Below are 6019 nucleotides of genomic sequence, written 5' to 3' on the forward strand. Positions count from 1 at the left end.
TTTATGTTTACCACCAACCCCCTAACCCCACCTTCGCCCCTTATACATCCAGAATACCTATTGCACGACTATGGACAAATTAGCAAATCACTATAAAATGTCACTGATTTGACACAAAATTCGTAAAATATTTGGTGTTTTAATAGCTTTATCATATTATACAATTTCTTTTATCAAGGATAGGTTTGTGGTCAATTTTTCACTCCCATTGATAGTCTCAGGATGCCTCACTGTTGGCACGACACAGGACTCATGGTAGCGTTCACCTTTTCTTCTCTGGACAATCGATTTTCCAGATGTTCCAAACAGTCAGAAGGATGCTTCATCAGATACAATAACTTTGCATCAGTCTTCTGCTGTCCAATTTTTGTACTTCCTGCAGAATTTTAGTCAATCTTTGATGTTTTTATTGGAGAGAAGTGGCTGCTTTGCTGCCCTTCTTGACACCAGGTCGTTGTCCAGAAATCTTGGCCTCGCTGTGTGTGCGCAGATGCTCTTACACCCTCCTGCTGCCAATATTGAGCAGTTCTGCACTGGTGGTGACACGATTCCCTAGCTGATTCCTCAGGAGAAGTTCCTGGCACTTGCTGGACACTCTGGAACGTCCTAAAGCCTTCTTCACTGACTGCAGCTGAACCTCTATTCTTGTAGCTTTTGATGATCTGGTAAATGGTTCTTTAAGGTGCAAAATTCTTTGCAGCTATTTCCTTGCATGTGAGGCCATTTTGATGCAAAGATGATGGCTGCACATCTTTGGAGGAAACCATTGCTAACAGAAGAACACAATGATTGGAAGCACTTCTTCCTTCCTTTTATATAGCTGGTCATTTGGTGCCAAGGACAAACACAGTGAAATTAGGGGTTTTGTGATAAAGCTTTTTGCAAATATATAAAATGTCTCTGATCACTCTGCACAATAATCTAGAAAAATGTGAATCAACAAGTTTTCACATTTGGCCACCGCTGTACCCTGTCATTCAAGTGGGACCATAATAACCTTCCATTTTTGGAAGGTAATTTATCTGATAGACAACATGAGGTTCACCACTATCATAGTTCTTGCAAGAATTATGTTTTCCCTTCCCTGGAAATATATAATTGGCACTGGAAATATCTAATTTCTTGTGAGAATTATGATTCCCCCCTCCACTATATCGTGTGAAATATCAGTGGTTCTCGCAATACTTCAGGTAGGCCTATATCGTAATGTTAGGTTTGGGCCCTAAAGCAGATATCATCAATATCATCCAAAACAAATGTGTGATTTGTGTCAAATCACCAGTGTGTGAAGAACAAATTTTTTTATATTTCTTATGTTTTATACAGCAAAATGAGCCTGGGGTCAAATTGACCCCAAAGAACACCGATGCTACAAAATGTGTACAGAACACTGAAACCATATAAAGTTAATTTTATGTTTACCCAGTTGTCCCCATTAAATTAGAAAAAGTCTTTAATTTTTTTTGTGTGTTAAATTATGTATTTAGAGATGTTAAACACTGAATGAGGTCAAATAGACCCCAAAGATAATAGGAGGGTTAAGATCACTTTTTGTTTTAGACAGCCACAGTTAATTGTATTATCATTATTATTTTATCATTGTATTATTATTCCCCAACAGACCAAGCATTCCTGTAGAATGGAGTGTACAACAAATTCATAAGGAAAATTTGTAAATAATAAATAAGCTTAGGGCTTTTGTATTTAAAACCAGTTATATTTTCCACCAGTAGTGGGCTCTTGCTCAATGAAAGCAAATATGTACATCAGAGTCAACAAAGTTCAGTAGAAGTAAAGTTAGTGCGGGAAGACCATCAAAAAATGTAAGTGGAACACAGCCAAAGTCCAAAACCTGGGTAACACTTTATATTACGACCCGCAAACTACTGCGTAAGTAAACCGAAATGACGGTGTACGTTTCTGTAATTATAGTGTATACTTCCGTGTAGGTATAAGGGAACAATAATTAAGTGTTGGGTAATAAAGGGGTAACAAGCAGTTATATAACCTGCAAAGAACTTAGTAAGTAAACCGAAATTACGGTGTACGTTTCTGTAATTATAGTGTACCTCCGTGTAGGTATAAGGGAACAATATGTTAGGTTTTGGGTAATAAAGGGGTACAACCAGATATACAAGCAAATTATTTATAATGTAATTATTTTAAAACTAACAGGTACCTATTCTGTTAATATATTCCAGGCAAAAATTGTACGTCTGTTGTATATAAAAGTTTTTATCACATTTCTGGCAAAATATGTTCTTGTGCAATGTAGTTACAGGGTAATTTTGACATCTGTGGGTTGTAAATTAAACGTATATATATATATATATATGGCTGTATGTAAGCACAGTATGATAAAAATTGAATCTGAAACAATTTTATAAACAGCTGATTTCGAAAAACATTGGCAATGCTATTCATTGGCTTTTCTTACTAAACTACTTAACGTTAAGCCCAAAAAATTAGTTTCTGCTATGATTTTAATTTAGAACGTACCATACTTAGTACTTACCTTATCACATTGTATTGCAATGACACTTAAATGTCAGGGTGCAAAATGTGTTTTCTTCAAATTTACAGTTACTACAGTAATATAAGGTGGCACAAAATGTTTTAGAGTGGAGGATTGTTCGACAACTTAAAATTGAAGGTGTAGCTTGCTAAGAGCATGTATATATATTCATATTTTTGCAGTGCAGCAAGACCAATGGGACTCCATCAACTCCTCAACTTCAGAGTATGTTACTTTGTTGTTTGAGTATACTGTAGAAAAGACAATGTTTTATTAAGATGAAAAAGTGTTTTGAATTTTTTTTGTAAAATAAAAGTCAGAAATTAAATGGGATCCTTTATTGTATATTTACTGCACTTACCCTGTAACTACACAGAACAAGGGGGGTAACAAGCACCACTTTAATTTACAGCCCGCAGGAGTTACACTTACCCTGTAACTACACAGAACAAGGGGGTAACAAGCGCCACTTTAATTTACAGCCTGCAGGAGTTACACTTACCCTGTAAATACACAGTTGAAACGGGTAACAAACACTACTTACTATGTAACAACACTATTTGCACAGTAATTACAGAGAAAGGTACTCTTATTAAGAAAACAAAACAAACAAAAAAACTTTTAATTACACAGTATATTTGCCCTGACATTTAAGTGTCATTGCAATACAATGTGATAAGGTAAGTACTAAGTACTACATGGTACGTTCTAAATTAAAATCATAGCAGAAACTAATTTTTTTGGCTTAACATTAAGTAGTTTAACCATATATATAAGTTTAATTTACAACCCACAGATGTCAAAATTACCCTGTAACTACATTGCACAAGAACATATTTTGCCAGAAATGTGATAAAAACTTTTATATACAACAGACGTACAATTTTTGCCTGGAATATATTAACAGAATAGGTACCTGTTAGTTTTAAAATAATTACATTATAAATAATTTGCTTGTATATCTGGTTGTACCCCTTTATTACCCAAAACCTAACATATTGTTCCCTTATACCTACACAGAGGTACACTATAATTACAGAAACGTACACCGTCATTTCGGTTTACTTACTAAGTTCTTTGCAGGTTATATAACTGCTTGTTACCCCTTTATTACCCAAAACTTAATTACTGTTCCCTTATACCTACACGGAAGTACACTATAATTACAGAAACGTACACTGTCATTTCGGTTTACTTACGCAGTAGTTTGCGGGTCGTAATATAAAGTGTTACCAAATAATATTTTCGCATTCTATTCAGAATGCAGCTTTGTGGAGCTGTGAATTAGCTGGATGCAGCGCGGCTGAAGAACACTGGTGTTGAAACACTGTGGGAGATTTTGTTCTCTAAAGCAGAACCCTGCAAGCTGACAAGACCCTGAAATCAAACTGTTTAATCTATGATTTATTCAGTGTTTGTTACAGCACAAATATAACATTTGAATGCAAGATTTTAACCGATTTGTCATGTTTTGTACCTGTAAACAGCAATGTGAACTCCATGACTCAAATCCTCCTTAAAAAAACAACTGGTTCAAGAGAGCCTGATTTTAGTCATGCAACTGCAGCCATAGTTACATACACGTTAAGATCAGTCCGTTTTAAGATCAGAATTGTTAAAATTATGAGACAGTGTATGTTTTCACAACAAAAATTATATTTGTTTTGATAGCTCTTTAGTGGATGGGTGGAATGCAGCTGTTGGTTTGTTCAGATTCATATTCAGCAATAACAACATCAAGTGTTCATCTACATCCAGGCAAGACATCCTGGAATTCTTCATAGCCTGTTCAGAATATGCCAAAAACAATCATTTATTCATTCAAAATGTAATAATAATTTAAAAAGTTTACCTACCTACAAAGACACTACAATCAAGTATTTGTGTATTGCACAAGTATTTAGTATTGCCACCCCAACAATAGGTAAAAAAACAAAACAAAACGTTGACTTCACAATCGTGTTGCATTGTGGTATGTGGAGCTTCCTGAAGTGTACATATTAAGTAGTCTCGCTCCCTCTGTCAAAATCAAGGGTGCGAGGGTCTGTCCATATAAACTTCCCTCGTCCACTTCACGAAGTGGAACGCACTTCAAAATGGCAGCAGGGATTCACCCGAGGGGAAGTGCTTAGGGAAGTTCGCAAGTGCATGTATATAAGTGGACTGGAACGCAACCTTGGTTTCAGAGACATGTCTATGGATTACACCTTAGCTTAATTAGGACAATTAAGTTGCTGTAATAAATGTACCAGTGAAAAAACATAGGTGTGCATCTTGAGACAAAACAATGGCACTGGCATTTTTTTTGTCTGTGCAAATTGCTTTCAGTTAAACATCAGCTCAACAGCTAAAACATGCATTTTAGCCTAGGACTAGTCTTAAACCTTGTCTGAAACCGGGGGTAAATGACTAATTCCAGGGCTTATGCCTGTCTCATACAACTTGACCCAGGGACCTAGACGACTACAACCCAAGCCTTTACCCATTTGAGTAAATAACATATGTTGTGATGTAATCTTTCGGACATCTTTTCAACAAGTTTTTAAGACAGAAACGCATTGGGACCAGGCTCGTCATTACTGGTAATGCCACCATGGCTTTCGTTGCAGTGGCAGTTGTAGCCGCGGCAGTTGTAGCCGCTAGTTCTACATTGGTGGAAGCACAGAAATGTTTATTGATACATGAAACTATCCAAAGAACAATCTACCAATTGTCATCCCTTTCTCCCCCAATGAGGAGACGGCCCCAAAAGAATCATCCCTATGTAATAAGACCTGAAGCAGATAGTTGGCTCTGTGTTTCTTAGTATGTGAGAGAGATCTTGACTGCTAAGCAAAGATTTATTAAACCACTCACACTGACCCTTGGTGTGTGTCTTTTGGACCCAGTAATGATCACATAACTACTGGTTTAAAGCACTTCCTGAATTCTTGCACTGACTAGTGAATCTGTGCAGATACCCCAAACATAAATACACTCATGGACTAGCACTCCAGTGTCCCAGAGACTCTGCCATTCTTCAACATGGTGAAGTGTGTTGCTGGGATTTAGTTGGGTTGCAAAGCCAGAAGATGCATCACTATGTATCTAAAGTCACTATGAAATCAAAATGGACTTTTTTGTTAGAAATTTTGCAGTATTAATTATAAATTGTTTATCAATTCAATTAAATTCATGTGCCCTTATATTAAAAGTAACTTCCTCTCCCTCTTGCAACATCTCTTCTCTGATGACGTGTTTACTAGCGCAGGAACGGGACAACCTGTCACTCACAAGAAATCACGGCAAGCGCAAATGACAATGAGCTATAATCAAGCCAATGTTGATGCTTTAATGCTAATTGCATTGAGTTCACGTTATAAAGTGATGTTGATGACACTGTTTTAATATCTGTGTTGAATGACTTGGACAGTCCTGGGCTTCATCAACAGGGTGTGACTAAATTGATAGAGTGGTGTGTGAATAATGCTCTTGTCATTAATATGAGTAAAACCGAGGAGATTA

This window comes from Rutilus rutilus (assembly GCF_951802725.1).
Source record: "Rutilus rutilus genome assembly, chromosome: 17".
In the NCBI taxonomy this organism is placed as follows: Eukaryota; Metazoa; Chordata; class Actinopteri; order Cypriniformes; family Leuciscidae; genus Rutilus; species Rutilus rutilus.